A 16,383-nucleotide genomic window follows, 5' to 3' on the forward strand; every position below is an offset into this window, starting at 1 on the left:
CAAGCTAATTGATTTAGAGTGTACGTCTTAGAGTTGGGGAGTTAAACTCGGACCTATTCTTCGTTGGAGGTCACTGGAGAATGAGAAAAATAAAAGGTCCAAGGATCTTTTTGGGGCTTTTAGGGTGTTTTTAGGTAGTGTAAACCTTATATCTAGGTTTAAAAGAGTGAGACAATCATTTTGGACTGTTTTTCGGTAGGTCGAAGAAAAATGAGAGAAAAAAAGTTTTTTGGTTTTTTTAGAATTCGGTTTGAAATGAGAAAAAAATTAAAAAGTTGTATATATAGAAGAAGTTTCAGGGGAAATCACGATTAGGTCCCCTGACTTTAAGCAAGTTTTTTGTAAAGTAGTCACCTGTAGGAATCAGTTTTGTAATTTACCCGTTTCTTGTGCATGTTATAAATTTTTGGTTTAATTTATGTTTAGTCCCTCTAACTTTAGCGTGTTTTTTCATGTTAGTCACCTATCGTAATTATTTTTGTAATTTACCCACTTTTATACATGTTATATATTTTTAGGGTTATTTGTTGTTTATTCCCTATATATTTATGCGTGTTTTGCATTTTGGTGATGTGTAGTAATGATTTATTTTTTAAATACTTATGGATTGATTTAGTGATTTCCCTTTTTTATTTCGAATGTATGTTGTAGGGTAGGAAAAATGAATATTTAGAAAATAACCCCTTTAGATTTTGCATGTTTATATTTCAAACCCGAATATGCTTTTTTATTTATTTTAATTTGGTCATGCAATTTTAATTTATTTTAATTTAACCCCTATTTTTTATTTTTTTATATTTTGAAAATTTTAGTACTCAATATTAAGCATGCTCATTTTAGTCACTTTTATACTTTATTTTATTTTAATTTTGACATGATGTTTTGATTATTTATGTTTTAGTCATATTTTTATTTTATTTTAATTTTTTCATGGTGCTTGCATGTTAATTCATTTTAGTCCTTAATTAATTTCACATGATACCCTCATAAGAATCTTTTGGCTCAAATCGAAACAAATTGACTAAGGGTAATATTCGTTCATTTTAATATTGTCGTAAAGTGACTGTCTTAACATGTAAGAAAGTTAGTTTTGATAATTTTAAAAAGAAAGTATATCTCATTTAGTGACACAAATTAAATCAATTTCATTTTAAAATTCAGGGATTAGGAAAAAGATCATGTTCTTTTAATTAAATTCATCGAGAAAAGATTGTTAGATCGAATCTAAGGTATCGTCTCGAGATATTTAAATAATTGAATATCTTTATTCTCATTAAATATTGGTAAAATAAATAATTATTTATACTTGCTTGATAAATGCTTTTATTTTGCTTTATTTTTGCATTTTTTTTCTATGGGTTTTCGAAATAATGACTCTTAATCAATAATCAGAATAGTAATATGTTTTCATTTGGATGGAGTAATAAATTATTGTTTTAAGGCATGAGAGGTCATTTATTCTCTATTGGAAATAATTCGATTTCTCTTGAATTAATATTGATTTTTAAGATAAAATAGTGATATCTCTTAATTTCGAATGGAGCATTAAATGATTGTTTTAAGGTGTGAGAGGTCATTTATTCTCGATTAGAAATCATTAGTTATTATCGTTTTCACTTGAATCGATATTGAATTTTAAGACTGAATAGGATATCTATTCATTTTGATTGGAGTAATAAATTATTATTTTAAGGTATGAGAGGTCATTTATTTTTGATTGGAATCATTAGATATTATCATTTTCTCTCTTAAAATTATTTTGGGTGTTGTTGTTTTCAATTAATAATGAACTTTAGAATGAAATTTTAATATTTGTATTTTTGTTGGAGTAAGAATAGATTGCTTTAAGGTATGAGAGATATATTCGTCTCGATATAAAATAATTAAATATTATATTCTTTAGTCAAAAAATTCAGAGAATAATATTTATAGGGGATCTTAAATTAAATTAGACTCGAGCTTGTAAATTTTATTGCAATACAACTAATTAATCGACTAGGTACCAACTTAGGGCGCTGTGGGGTACTAATCCTTCCCCACACGTAACCGACTCCCGAACTCGAATTTTGGTAACGCAAACCACAAGTTTGTTATTTTAACTAAAATTAATATTTTATTAAAATAACAAATATATTTTTGGATGAAAAATCATACCCTAACCAAAGATTTGTGGTGACTCCTCGAATCACATTTTATCGTTAACTGATCATCAAAAATTATTTTGAAATAATACCCTCTTTTTCCACTTTCAAAAAATCATTTCGACGAGATGTTTAAGTTTTTACTTTAATGGATGATTGTTATTTTCTATGATTGTTATTTGTTTTGTTTATGGAGCCTAATTTCTTAAGGTTGTAAGAGGTATGAGAGTAGACATTACTTAGGAAAATATTTTGTGTTCGAGAGAAACTAAATAGCTTATCTTTAGTATTCGAGAGAAACTAAGAATGATATACATAAACAATGGGATTTAGATATTAACTAAGCCTAATCCTAAAGCTAGGATTTCAGTAGACTAAAAAGAGTAATTCTCGGCCGAGAGGTTAGATGCTAGTGCAGAATACAGAATGGTATTGATATGACATATTCTGTTCCACTGATGGAATCACTGCACCTGCTAACACCAATAGGTATTGCCATGTCATTATTATCCTGTCGAGTCTCTTGACTAGAGATAGCACAGGGAACTTTTAGTAAACGCTATCAGGCAAGTAAAACATAGAAATGTGATCATCTTGAGAAGTTAAGCTTAAGTGTCCTAGTGACTCCTACCATTCATTCCCGTTGCAGCTTGTTGTGTGAGGATTATCAAACTATCATTTACTGTTTTACCATTCTTCATTGGCTTGCCAATTTTATCATTTTCATCATTATACTATGCTCTATTTTTCCATGACATCACCATTTGTTATCATATCACACCATCATTTCATTCTCATCAATACATATTGCCTTGACATTTCTCATCGGTACATACCATTACTAACTATACTTAGATAGAGTAGTGTTTTACATTGGATACACTTTATAATTTCCACCAATCCACGTGGAGACGATACTCACTGATCACTTTATTTCTTTAATGATTGTGTATACTTGCACATTATTTGCGTATAATTTTATAGTACTCACAAAACACGAACAATGGATGTCAAAAACCTCGCGTTCTATTGGATGACTTTTGAGGTGTCTTGCCTAGAAATTGACTTTCGGATTGTAAGCCATCAAAAAGATGGTTTACTTGGTTCTATGTAAATTTCAATAAACTTGTTATTTTCGAGTGGTTGGATCATTTCATAGCATCTCCACACTAGTAGCTGATCATCCTCAATTCTGAGTGTGTTTGTAGTTCGTCGAATGCTCGGACCATTGCTATGTTGTTATGGATAGCGAGAGTAAGAAACACTGTGATTGGACTGATGATAGAGGAGATTACTTTCAACTACTAGGAAAAACCCATTTAATGACGTTCATTGCGTCTCATGTATGGGTGCAGATGACGCACAAATACGCGTCATTGAAGCTACCGACATAAATCTCATATGACACGCAATTGTGTGTCATAAATCTATGACGCACATTTATGACACGCATTTATGACACACATTTATGATGTGCATTGAGCGTCATTGAAGCCCCCGTCATAAATGAAGATGACACACATTTGTGTGTCATAAATTTATGACATGCATGTATGAGTTACATTGCGTGTCATTGAAGCACACGTCATTAGAAAAGATGACACACATTCGTGTGTCGTGATTGTATGTCATAAATTATATATATATATATATATATATATATTGTAGATTGACAAATAATCAAACTAAATCACAATTAATGCCTCATAATACTAAATATATATATCATATTATATATAAGCAATCCATTTGCATATAATATATTCACATTAAGTTATCAAAAATATTGTAATCATATGTCGATACAAAATATCACGGCATAATAGCGTTTGCCACATAAGATACCCATCTTTGTGAATATCATCAATGTCATCATCCGTGTATTCTTCCTTCCCATCGCCAACCTAAGTAAAAAATATGAAATAAGTATATAATTTATACTTATTTAAAGTGAAGTATATAACTATCAAAGAGTACTAAAATGACCAATTTTACATATGCATTCTTTTACACATCTATTGTTTTTTCTTTTTTTGTTTCAGTAAAAGCCAGAACAAAACAAAACAACACAATGTGAACTAGACAACCTTACCTTATTCAACTTAGAAGGGAGCCTCAACCGATTCATTCCAAACATCTGCACTTCCATTAGAGGCATCTTCGATTGAAAGTCTAATATATTCTCTATGTGCAAATCGGTCCCACTCTGTCAATGTAGGGTTCTCACGCTCCTGTTTGTTTCGATACAAACAATGTTGTTATCCGAAACTTGCATAGAAGTATGATGATTTATAATTTATGGTAGTGGTAATATTAAAGGAGCTAACATAACACATTTACCTGACGAAATAGGAATGAATCACGAGTCTCAAAGGCCATGAATTTGTTAAGATTACAAAGGAAGTTTAGAGCCTTTCAGATCACGCAATGTGACATAGCTCTCATCCTGCAAATGTGACATAGTTGAACATGTAAAACATTCTATCTTCATTTGCAGTATATAGGAAGGATCATTCAGTGAACACTCAGGACCTAAAATCCCAAACCAAGATATGGTAAAAACAGTTCATTATATAAATAGCTCATTAGATCACACTAAATGATCTTATTATGAATCAACCATTAATTACCTACTTCAAGAGGAGCATGAGAAGAGATTAAACTCAATTTTCCATAAACCTACCTTTACACCAACAGAAATCTAAGTTTGAAATTACAAGCAGATCTTAGCACAAAATTAGTTTTCTAATCCATTTTCCATGAGCACACTCCAATAGACACTGTATTAAATAGACAAGAAAATAAAAAGAGAGCAAATAAAATGGAGAACCTCTAGTTTAATCATGTCAATTATTTGGCATAAGATGTCCTCAAAGAACACGGGCTCCTATCCCATGCATTCCATTCGATGCAACTGCTCCTCATAAAAGAATTACATTTCGTTACATGTTAGAATCCCATTGCCATCCAAATCTATACACTTGAACCTAGAAAAAGAAAAAAACCACATTGGAAAAACTAGCAAAAAATTGTAAATTGTTGGAACTCCAATCTCATTGTGATCATCCAGAAGCTCCACCCTAACAAAACACATTTCTTTTTCTCACCCTCAGACAGTAGCAGCAGCACGTTATGGAATATTATAAAAATTCTGATGAATCATTTACATCAATTAAATTTTTCTTTGAGCAAGATTAATTTCCCAAGTGGTAGCTTCTGACAATATTTTCAGATTTTTTAGGAGTGCAAAAAAATGTCATTTCAAATATTTTGGGGGACTTTTCAAACAAGTGAATTTATACAATAAGTAGAGGGTATATTTACTTCAATCACTAAGAAGATAAACTTAAAAATTAATAATCCATGAAAATCAAACATAATACCATTGATTCTACAGAGAAAGAGCAAAAACATACCAGTACTTAAGACTAGGCTCGGATGACTTGTCCTCCTCTGCAAGGATGAAGTAAACAAAATATTCATACCTCATCTTCCCTTCGACCTTACTGGTAAACTTTCTTGGAACCTAATGGTATGGAAGCATAACATGAGTGAAAGTTCCAAACTTGTGAATAAAATTAAGTCAACCAATGACATAGAATAAGTGATAGAAAAGGAAAGTGGAATAGACAGTTCAATTAAATGAAAATGTTCTTCTGCATATAGAATGTAGTTTGGACCAAGGAACAAAAATAGCATCTAACACAGATAAACCTGAGAAAATATCCTATCAATAATCCGATAGGTAAGCGTATGGTTACCATATCTGATAAGGTTCTCCTTGTTAATAAAAAAATCATGATCTGTATCCAGCTCCCAATACTTGCAGTATATCACGTAAAAGTGCTCATATGAAAAGTACATGTATATATAGTATAGAAGAAAAGAGACTGCAAAGTGAAAATAATCAGTATCAGACAGAATGTATTAAGCATGCATCCAAAAGAAATTACTTATTCCAAGCCAAGTCCCTACCTTAAAACTTTATTAATGTCCTCTTCCTCATCAGCATGTAGCATCGCGTCAATCAAGTTTCCACGTTTCAACTCCCTAAGAGTAAGATGACCATTCTGAGATCTATTCATGTAGTAATATATTCTGTATATTACAGTTTCAGTTGGTCATGTGAAACAAAAGTTACCTCAACAAGCAACATCGAATAAAATTTGCTACATATTTGAAAGTAATAGAGCAATCTAACCTTACAAATAATTGAAAAACATAGAAGTAGTAGTTTGCGCTAAATGTTTGAGAAACAGTAAACAACCTATATAATGGGAAAGATCCGAACATGTTAAGACATATATTCTTTAAGCTGAAATGCATGACTTGGTTTAAGATAGTTTAGTTTCACTTTCAGTCACAATATACATAATATGTTTTCATGTAAACCCTCTCATATGCTCGTTAAATTGTCAATAATCAGTCCCAATTATAAATAGAAAAATATACGATTACTAGAATTAAACTAGAAAAAATGATGAATTTTTAGAACTTGGTGCAAATTCATCATCTTAAACCTATACATTTTAGAAAATGGAAGCATGCCATTGAAACTAAAGAATACAATGAGAACTATGCTGCCAATCTTTCTTACTAACGATAACTGACCAACATGATAAACAAGAATGTGAATCCCTTTTTCTATGCACCTTATTCTTCTATCAAGAAGTGCAAATTTCAACACTAGCCCGTCAAAGAAAAAGTTTACACTCAAGCTTTAATAATATGTTATTTCCATTTTATTAATAGTTTTAAACATAACATTATAAACAATAAAACATATTAGAGACATAACTATTTGAACAATGAACGAGGGGTGAATTGCATTCGTAGAAATTCACATGAAAATAGATGCATTTACAGGATTTGTAAGTTCAGATCTTAGTGGTTCCAGCATTTAGCATTGGAAGTTAGTTTGGAAGCAATTCATACAATGTTCAAATACCTTGGATATTGTAAAAGGAGGGGTAAATATTGATAAAGTGAAAAAGTACCCAAAAACAAAAATTAAAATGATACAACAGCCGAAGGTATCAAACAAATAAAAAAATAAACCATATCTTTCCTGAAACTCCGGTGTATTGTAAGAATTCTAAAAAACCCATTCATAAAATCTAAAGAACCCAATCGAAACTGGAACAAACCTAAATTGAATGGTGGAATAGAGAACGAGGAATACTTGTGGAAACCCTTGAATTTTGACTCCCTTCGTCTTCGTTGTGGTGAATGGAGAAACCAGTGGACTGATGCAAAGAGAAAAAGGGAAAAAGAGAAAAAGGGGGGAAACATGCGACGTGAACTGATTATCGAGGGGGGAGAAGATTGAAAGGATGAAAATAATAGGGGAAATTAAAAGACAACTTTTACATATGACACACAATTAAAAGTGTACTCTGTGTTTTTGCAAATTTTTTGGATTATGACTATTAAATATGACACACATTATTGTAAGTCATAAATCGTTCAGATTTTAAAAAACATGACATTTTTTATGACGCACATTTTTTGCAAGTCATAAATTAGCGTGTGTTATCGTTCGTGTGTTATTAAATGTATATTTTCTTGTAGTGTTCGGACGATAACTGTTGGTCCAATGAGGAAGGTTGTCTTTTTCGAGTGCAAGTCACTTGGAAATATACAAAGGTTCAACTGCAGAGAAAATAAAAGCCATTGGTGTGTCTTTCAATGACTGGCACTGAGGTATGATGGATTACCAGCTAGCTTACTTTGTTTACATTAGTCACTCATTGGAGACAATGAGGTTTTTTATGTCTGAACTTACTTAATGGTTGCATGTATTTGTCCCTAGTAAACAAGATTATCCTTGTTCTTATTCCTAAGGTCGAGGAACTGAAGTATATGAAGCAAATACGCTCTATCAGCTTGTGTTTAGTGATATACAAAATTGTTTCAAAGGTCTTGGTTAATTGGTTGAAGTCAATTATGGCTTCTTACATTACTGACAACCAGGTCATTTTTTTGCCATGCCGACAAATATTTGATAATATAATTGTTGTCCATAAGTTGTTACATTATTTGAACTCATCGAAGAATGACATCAATAAGGGAACGACTCTCAAACTTGATATTGAGAAGGCATAAGAAAGAGTATAATGGTATTTTCTCTAGCGTGTCATGTTAAAACTTGACTTTACCATTGATTTTGTTGAGTTGATTATGAAGTGTGTTACCATTATCTTCTTTGTTTCTCGAGTTAATGGTTCTTTACCTAGAGAGTTCAACCCTAGTTGGGGAGTTAATGGTTCTTTACCTAGAGAGTTCAACCTTAGTCGAGGTCTCCAGCATGATGATCCACTATCTCTATTCATGTTCCTTCTTCTGACACAAGGCCTATCGACTCTGTTTCATAAGGCTCAACTGTTGGGACACATTAATGGCATTAATGCCTACCAGGCTGACCCCTATGTCTCTCATCATTTATTTATGGATGACAGCTCAATGTTCCTTAAAAATTCAACTTCTGAGGCCAATCAGATTAAGTATATGCCATAGGTTTATGTGGAATCATTGGGGTAAAGGATTAATTTGGATACACATTTTATTTACTTTAGTCCAAATACCATTAATGCTCATCGTGTTCGAATGAAGACTATTTTGGCATCCAAGCAGTCAATTCACTTGGGCACTACCTCGACCTTTCTCTACACATTGGTAAGAATAAAATGAGAACCTTTGTCTACTTGCATGATAAGGTTACTGCTAAAGTCATTGGTTAGACCAAGCGATTATTATTTTATTGAGGAAGGGAAGTATTTCTTAAGTCGGTAGCTCAAGCTCTTCCTCAGTATTTTGTATTGTCATTTATTACCTAAGCATTTGCTTAATGAAATTACTAGGATTATGCCTAGGTACTAGTAGAAAGGAAAATTTTTTGAACAGGGATAGCCTCTGCTTGCCTGGCCAACGATTTCTAAATCCAAGTGTGTGGGAGATCTGGGGCTTCGAGACCATCATTCTTTTAACCTAGCTATGCTCAGTAAATAGGTATGGAGACTCATAAAGGCTCAGGATTCGTTGCTTGCTCGAGTCCTCCAAGCCAAGTATTGCCCTTATAGGGACATTTTGAATGCTAAAATTGGTAACATGAGTTCATATGCATGGAAGGGTATTCATAAGGCATTACAAACCTTCTCCAAGGTATTATTCTGGTGAGTGGGGTGCAGTAATCCTACAAAAAAATTTGCTGACAAATTAGGAGGGTTAAGTTGACATTTTTATTTGGTTCATTCAATGTTGATGCCATGCATGGAGCTCAATGTGGAGACTTCATGCAATATAACCACCCCCAATGGGATAGAATGAAGGTCATTTCCTTATTCACTACCTGGGATGTCAATGTAATTTTGAAGACCCTAATAACCCCTTATTTTATAGATGACATAGCACCTAGCTCACGGGGCATTTCGAGTCAGTTACAGGCAATAAGCAGCCGATTTTGGTGATGATATGTGCCTCTTTGCAAATTTGATACTAAGAAGATTATGCATGTTGTTAGGGACCACTCGTTTACTCAAGAGGTGTTGTATCTCGATGGAGTTCTAGGTACCATCTTATCCACTATTTCTTCATCTCCTCTAATTTGGTTAGAATTTGCTCTTGCTACTTTTGGTTTTGTGGACTTTGCATGCTTTATCATGATTCTATGGAACCTTTGGAATGATTGGAACTCAATTGTGCATGAAGGTCACATTCAACATCTTTGGTTGATTGTTTCCAATGCTCGTCTCTAGCACCAGGATTTCCTCACTGCTGCGTTTGGAATGTTTCCCCTTACTAGACGAGGTGCGACAATGGCTAGCTGTCACTCAAAATTGGTGGATTAGTGGTCTCCACTACATAATGGAGCTATAAAGCTCAACTCTGATGGTCCCTTGATGTCAGCTCTAGGACTGTTGTTATAGGCGTTATCGCCCGTAATACCCTAGAAGAGGTTTTTGGTGGTTTAGCTATTCCCACCATGGTTATTTTGACTCGAGATTGTTTGAAGTCCATGGATTTATTGTTGTAGACAACCTAGAGTTAGAAGAATGATGGCAATATGTGGTCATTGAATCTGATTCGACCTTGGTAGATAATAAATACAATAGTTTGGATGAGGATGAGTCCACATTAGGCATTCGTTCATCATAATTGTATGAATTTTCGTAGTTTTAGTATGGTGTTTGTACGTAGAGATGTTAATATAGTGGCACATAATTTAGCTAAGTGGGCCCTCTAATCAAATGTGCCCTTGTTCTTTTGCTCAGACTGACCCAAGTTTATTTCCAGTATTGATGTGAGTCAATTCAACATCATGTTTAACTTGGCTATTCCAACCTTTCAAGGGAATAAACTTTCTATCTTTATACATGTTGGTGCTAATTTCATATGCTATAATATAGTTATATTCATATACATATATTACATCTATAGTTATAATGATGATAATTTATTCATTACTATGTAAGATATAAGTTATCATTATATACTATAGTACATATCTTTATCTAATACATATATATATATATATATATATATATACTTAGTTTTTATGTTATGTGTGTAGGTACGTTCGGCCACAACTTGGGAGCTATATTGGAGTTAAATGGAGAAAGCAATGGCAAGGAAACTTATATGGGGACGTTTAGGAGAGTATAAGGAACATTTGGTGAGAAGTTGTCTGGAGACCTGTGAGCTCATAGCTGGATTGAGCTAAAGATTTGAGCTACAAGATGACTTCAATTCAGCTGGAAAGTTGCACCATCATTATCACCACTTAGGACACTTCAAATATGTCCTAAGTTAAATTTTGTGAAATAGTACCTTTTCATGAATAGTTGCCACCTCAAGAGGTACCTTTTCACAAGGAGTTGCCATAATGTTCACAATGTTATAACTCACCTATGGCTAGCTCACCTCCAACTCATTCACCTCAAAACTAGCTCAAACAAGAAAGGTACCTTTCCAAACATTGTGACCTTTCATGAATGATATTGTCCATGAAGAAGCCCTTTCATCAAGGATCATGTTGGTGAAAGATTACACCCATTGGAGGCCTAAATCACCAAGGGACATGAGATAAAGCTCTATGCCTATTCGGCCACACCCACATGCCTCACATATGAGAGCTTTGGCGCCAATTTGAGGAGGCACATCATCATTTGACCAAGGAAGATATCTTTCGCGCCAAGATGAACAAGCATGTACCATTCGACCAAGGGAGGTGTTTACTCATCCTTGCCGAACCAACATGCCCCCTTTGAAGAGGTAGTCGAACCATCACTAAGCCAAGGGACTCATCCTTTCATCTCAAGCATTATGTACCTTCCTTAGAGACATGTATCTAGCCGAAACAATATATAACCATTCGGTCAAGCCCTCTCATTTCCTATAAATTGAGTGGCTTGCCATCATTTGTAATTATCTCATATTATAAACAAACCTTTGTGAGTTTAATCTCTCTTCAAATTTCTTTGTGAACTTTATCGATTAAGAAAGTATAATTCTTATACTTGTGGCGTCATTCCTTTCACCTTGATTCCTAAATTCCTAGATTTCTATCTAGTGGGTTGAAGACACTTTTATGTCCCTCAAGTAAGTTTGTGAAGATCAAGATTGTGCTTCCTAGCATAGTTTCATCTTCGATATGATTGAGATACAATATCGCCACCATCTCCATTTCAACATCAACACCATTAACATCTTCCATCAAGGCCATCAACATCTTCATAATTCCACAACTAACTCTATTCATTTCTTTCATTTCATTAATTATCTTAATTAGACATTTCTTATTCCAGTACTAATCCTATTTCCTTTCATCTATTTGTTGCAGCCAAACTTATAACTCAAGGACATTAGTACTTGTCAATCCTAGATCGGGACACAATAAGGCTATCTACTCACTTCCATTAAAGAGTGTAGATTCTGCTTACATCAAGCGGTATTAAGAGCATAGTTGCATTGACAACAAAAGTGTCATTGGCGTGCAAAGACAATAACAAAAAGAAAAAAGAAGTTCAAAAAGAAAATCAAACTCCTACAAAAAAACAAAGGAGTTCAAAGAAAAAAATCAGAGAAAAAAAAAGAAAAATAATTTCAAACAAAAAGAGAAAAGCAAGGCCAAGGAAAGTGCTCTACCATTGCAATTACATCAAGGTGGAAAATCTACACTAGAGAAGATAACCTTATTGTTTCTTGTGAAATGGTGCAGTAAGTGTTGTTTCTTGAGTTGTAAGTTACCTCTTCCTTTTCTATACTTCCATTTTCCTTGTCTTCAACCTTTTCTTTCTTTTTAATACCTTGAATCCTTTATTCTACCTTTTTCATTTCTTCTTTTCCTTTATACCCTAACCTATTTGCAGCCGATGCACACAACAAGAGAAATAACTTTTTCTAATCTTGAGTAAGTTCTTCAAAGGACTTAGCAAGAGAGATCGAGTGAAAAAAGTCTAATTGAGTGAGTGAGATCAGAAGGGGAATTATTAAAATCCAAATCATATTCCCAAGAGTAAACACGAGTATTGATTGAAATGATCCTATTTTTCTTTGGAGCAAAACTTGTGAGGCTTTGTGAGTGTGCTGGTAAGGTTTATTTTGTTTTATTTTGTTTACTATCCATGTCTCAAAGTCCTAAAGGAAATGCTAGTAAACCAAACTTGCAAATGCAAAAATTGATTGGAGAAATGATGAGAATGTTTTGGGTAGAGTTTGATGCTCTCCATGATAAACTAGACCAACGGCGTGATCCACCACAAGCTTGAAACAATGATACACCTCAGAGACAACAACCTCTTCAAGAAGATGATGTCCTAGACAACTATGATGGAGAAGAACCAGCAATGTTACAAGAACCTAGACGTGCCAATGTTGATGATAACATGAGTAACATCAAAATCAAGATTCCTCAATTCCAAGGAAAAACTGATCATGAAGCCTATCTCGAATGGGAAAGTAAGGTGGAACATGTTTTTAGTTTCCACAACTATTTTAAATTAAAGAAAGTGAGATTGGCAGCCATGGAGTTTGTCGAATATGCTTTGATATGGTGGGATCAACTTACTATTACCCGAAGGAGGAATTGATAGAGACCAATATCAACATGGCTTGAAATGAAAGGTATCATGCATAAACATTTCATTCTTGTTCATAATCACTGGGACTTGTTTCAAAAACTGCATAATCTTAAACAAGGACAACGGAGTGTGGAGGATTATTATAAGGAGATGGAAGTGGAAATGATCTAAGTCAATATTGAGGAGGATCATGAAGCAACCATGGCTAGATTTCTTTTTGGACTCAATACAGAAATTGCCAACACCTTGGAGTTATACCATTACATAGAGATAAATGAAATGGTGCAAATGGTGATGAAAATAGAAAGGCAAGTACGAAGAAGATCTACCTCTCGCATTGTCATGCCTACACCTTCAAGATGGAGTACAAAAAACTAGAAGAAATCTACCCCTACTCATAGCAAAGAGAAGGTCGAATCATCCAGTGCTCCACAACTCAGCAAGGATAACCGAGGAAAAGGGACCCTTGAACGATCAAAAGAAATTCAGTTCTTTAAATGTCTTGGGATGGGGCATGTTTCTACATAATGTCCCAATCGAAACACCATGTTACTACCTGGAAATGGTGACATTGAATCTGACCGTGAAGAAGAAGAAGCATCACTAACCGAAATCGAGGAAGAAGCAGAAATTGGGGCTCCCGTGGAAGGCAAAGCTCTTGTGGTTAAAAGAAGTCTGAGTACTCAAGTGGTAGATGACAATGCACAATGGGAAAACATCTTTCATACCCAATGAAATGTGAATGAAAAGGTATGTTTCATGATCATAGATGGTGGGAGTTGATATTTCAAGTTCAATCATGGTGGAGAAATTGGGATTGAAACATTCAAATCCTTATAAACTACAATGGCTCAATGAACGAGGAGAACTTAACGTTAATAAACAGGTGATGGTTCCTTTTTAATTGGAAAGTACAAGGATGAGGTTATGTGTGATGTCGTTCCTATGCATGCTAGCCATTTACTTCTTGGAAGGCCATGGTAATATGATAAAAGGACTATCCATGATTGTTTTACCAATCAATACTCGTTCAACCATAGAGGGAAGAAGATTATTCTTACACCTTTGACGCCTAAACAATTCCAAATTGATCAAATCAAGATGAAGAGAAGTATTGAGGCTATGAGGAAGGGAAAATCGACATCAGGAAAGAAGGAAGCTAAACAGAAAACAAGTACTTATACATCTAAGTTCTTGTTACAAAAATACTTATTGTCGAGAAGCAAGATTAAAAAAGATTTTTCTAACCTTGAAAATGAAAAATATTTCTTGTAGGATGTTCCAAGAAACACAATTTGTCAATTTGGAAGAATAAGGACGTGCCCTTTCAAGAACCAAAAGATGCATCTAATGAAAAGCAAAGGCAAACAATTCTTCATCCAAAAGGCGTGACTTATGAAGATTATAAGGACATCTCCATTCCAAAAGTCATATCCTTTCGTGATTTAATGAATACATCTATTGGAGGACCAAGGAACATGATTGTTGAGATGCTAAGGAACACAAACGTTCAAAGTAAAATGTCTTAAAAAAACATGAACTTTGAACATATATTTAACATGGAGTACTTCTTAACTTTAATTATGTTTAATCAAATAGTTTCTTATGTAAGTTTTCTTTCTTTTCAGATCAAGAACTTCCAAAGCATTCTTTCAAAAGACATGAACCTTTTCATAAAGGTACTTATTGAATATAAGGACACTGGGAAAATAAAGCCTTTCGATTTGAGGACAAATCGATTAAAAGAAGGGGATGATGATGTGAGCCAATTCAACATCATGTTTAACTTTGCTATTCCAACCTTTCAAGGGAAGAAACTTTATATGTTTATACATGATTATGCTAATTTCATATGCTATAATATAGTTATATTCATATACATGTATTACATCTATAGTTATAATGATGATAGTTTATTCATTATTATGTGAGATATAAGTTATCATTATATACTATAGTACACATCTTTATCTTATATATATATATAGTTCATATACATAACTTAGTTTTTATGTTATGTGTGTAGGTACATTCGGCCACAACTTGGGAGTTATACTGGAGCTAAATGGAGAAAGCAATGGCAAAGAAACTCACATGGGGACGTTTAGGAGAGCATAAAGAACTATTGGTGAGAAGTTGTCCTGAGACCCATGAGCTCATAGATGGATTGAGCTGAAGATTTGAGCTACAAGATGACTTCAATTTAGCTGGGGAGTTGCTCATCATCACAACCACTTAGGACACTTCAAATATGTCCTAAGTCAAAATTTTTGAGATCGTACCTTTTCGCGAATAGTTGCCACCTCAAGAGGTACCTTTTCACAAGGAGCTGCCATAATGTTCACCATGCTACAACTCACCTATGACCAGCTCACCTCCATCTCATTCACCTCAGAACTAGCTCAAACATGAAAGGTTACCTATCTAAACATTATGACCTTTCATGAATGATGCTGCCCATGAAGAAGCCCTTTGATCAAGGATCACGTTGGTGAAGATATTACACCCATTGGAGGCCTAAATCACCAAGGGACATGAGACAAATCTCTATGCCTATTCGGCCACACCCACATGCCTTACAAATGAGAGCTTTGACCATCAACATCTTCCATCAAGGCCATCAACATCTTCATAATTCCACAGCCAACTCTATTCATCTCTTTCATTTCATTAATTATCTTAATTATCCATTTCTTATTCCATTACTAATCATATTTCCTTTCTTATCTTTGTTGCAACCAAACTTATAACTCAAGGACATCAGTACTTGTCAATCCTAGATCGAGACACAATAAGGCTATCTACTCACTTCCATTGAAGAGTGTAGATTATGCCTACATCAAGTGATGTAAAAATTGATATGTTTACACTATGTTTAATAAAATTTTTGGAACTCTTTTCCCCTTTTAGGACCCCAACCTTGTGTTGGTAGAAGAGGTTTTTAATGAGGCTCATAGAATTTTCAAAAAATAAAAAATAAAAAATAAACTAAATATTAAAATAGAATAAAAGAAAAATAAAGATCAAAATGAATGAAAGCAAAAAATAAGATATCACAACACCCTTGATAATATTATTTTATAGATAAATGTATGTTTAGAATGATGTTAGGGGTAATATTAGGGTTTTCTCTTTTTGTTCTTTTATCATCGATAATCTCTATT

General features: G+C 33.7%; 1 pseudogene; it reads right to left on the bottom strand.

The window, feature by feature from the left end:
- Positions 1-4,243: 4,243 nt before the first annotated feature.
- Positions 4,244-8,738, bottom strand: LOC120212248 (annotated as a pseudogene).
- Positions 8,739-16,383: the final 7,645 nt, after the last annotated feature.

Source organism: Hibiscus syriacus, unplaced genomic scaffold (genome assembly GCF_006381635.1).
Source record: "Hibiscus syriacus cultivar Baekdansim isolate YM2019G1 unplaced genomic scaffold, ASM638163v2 tig00110009_pilon, whole genome shotgun sequence".
NCBI lineage: Eukaryota > Viridiplantae > Streptophyta > Magnoliopsida > Malvales > Malvaceae > Hibiscus > Hibiscus syriacus.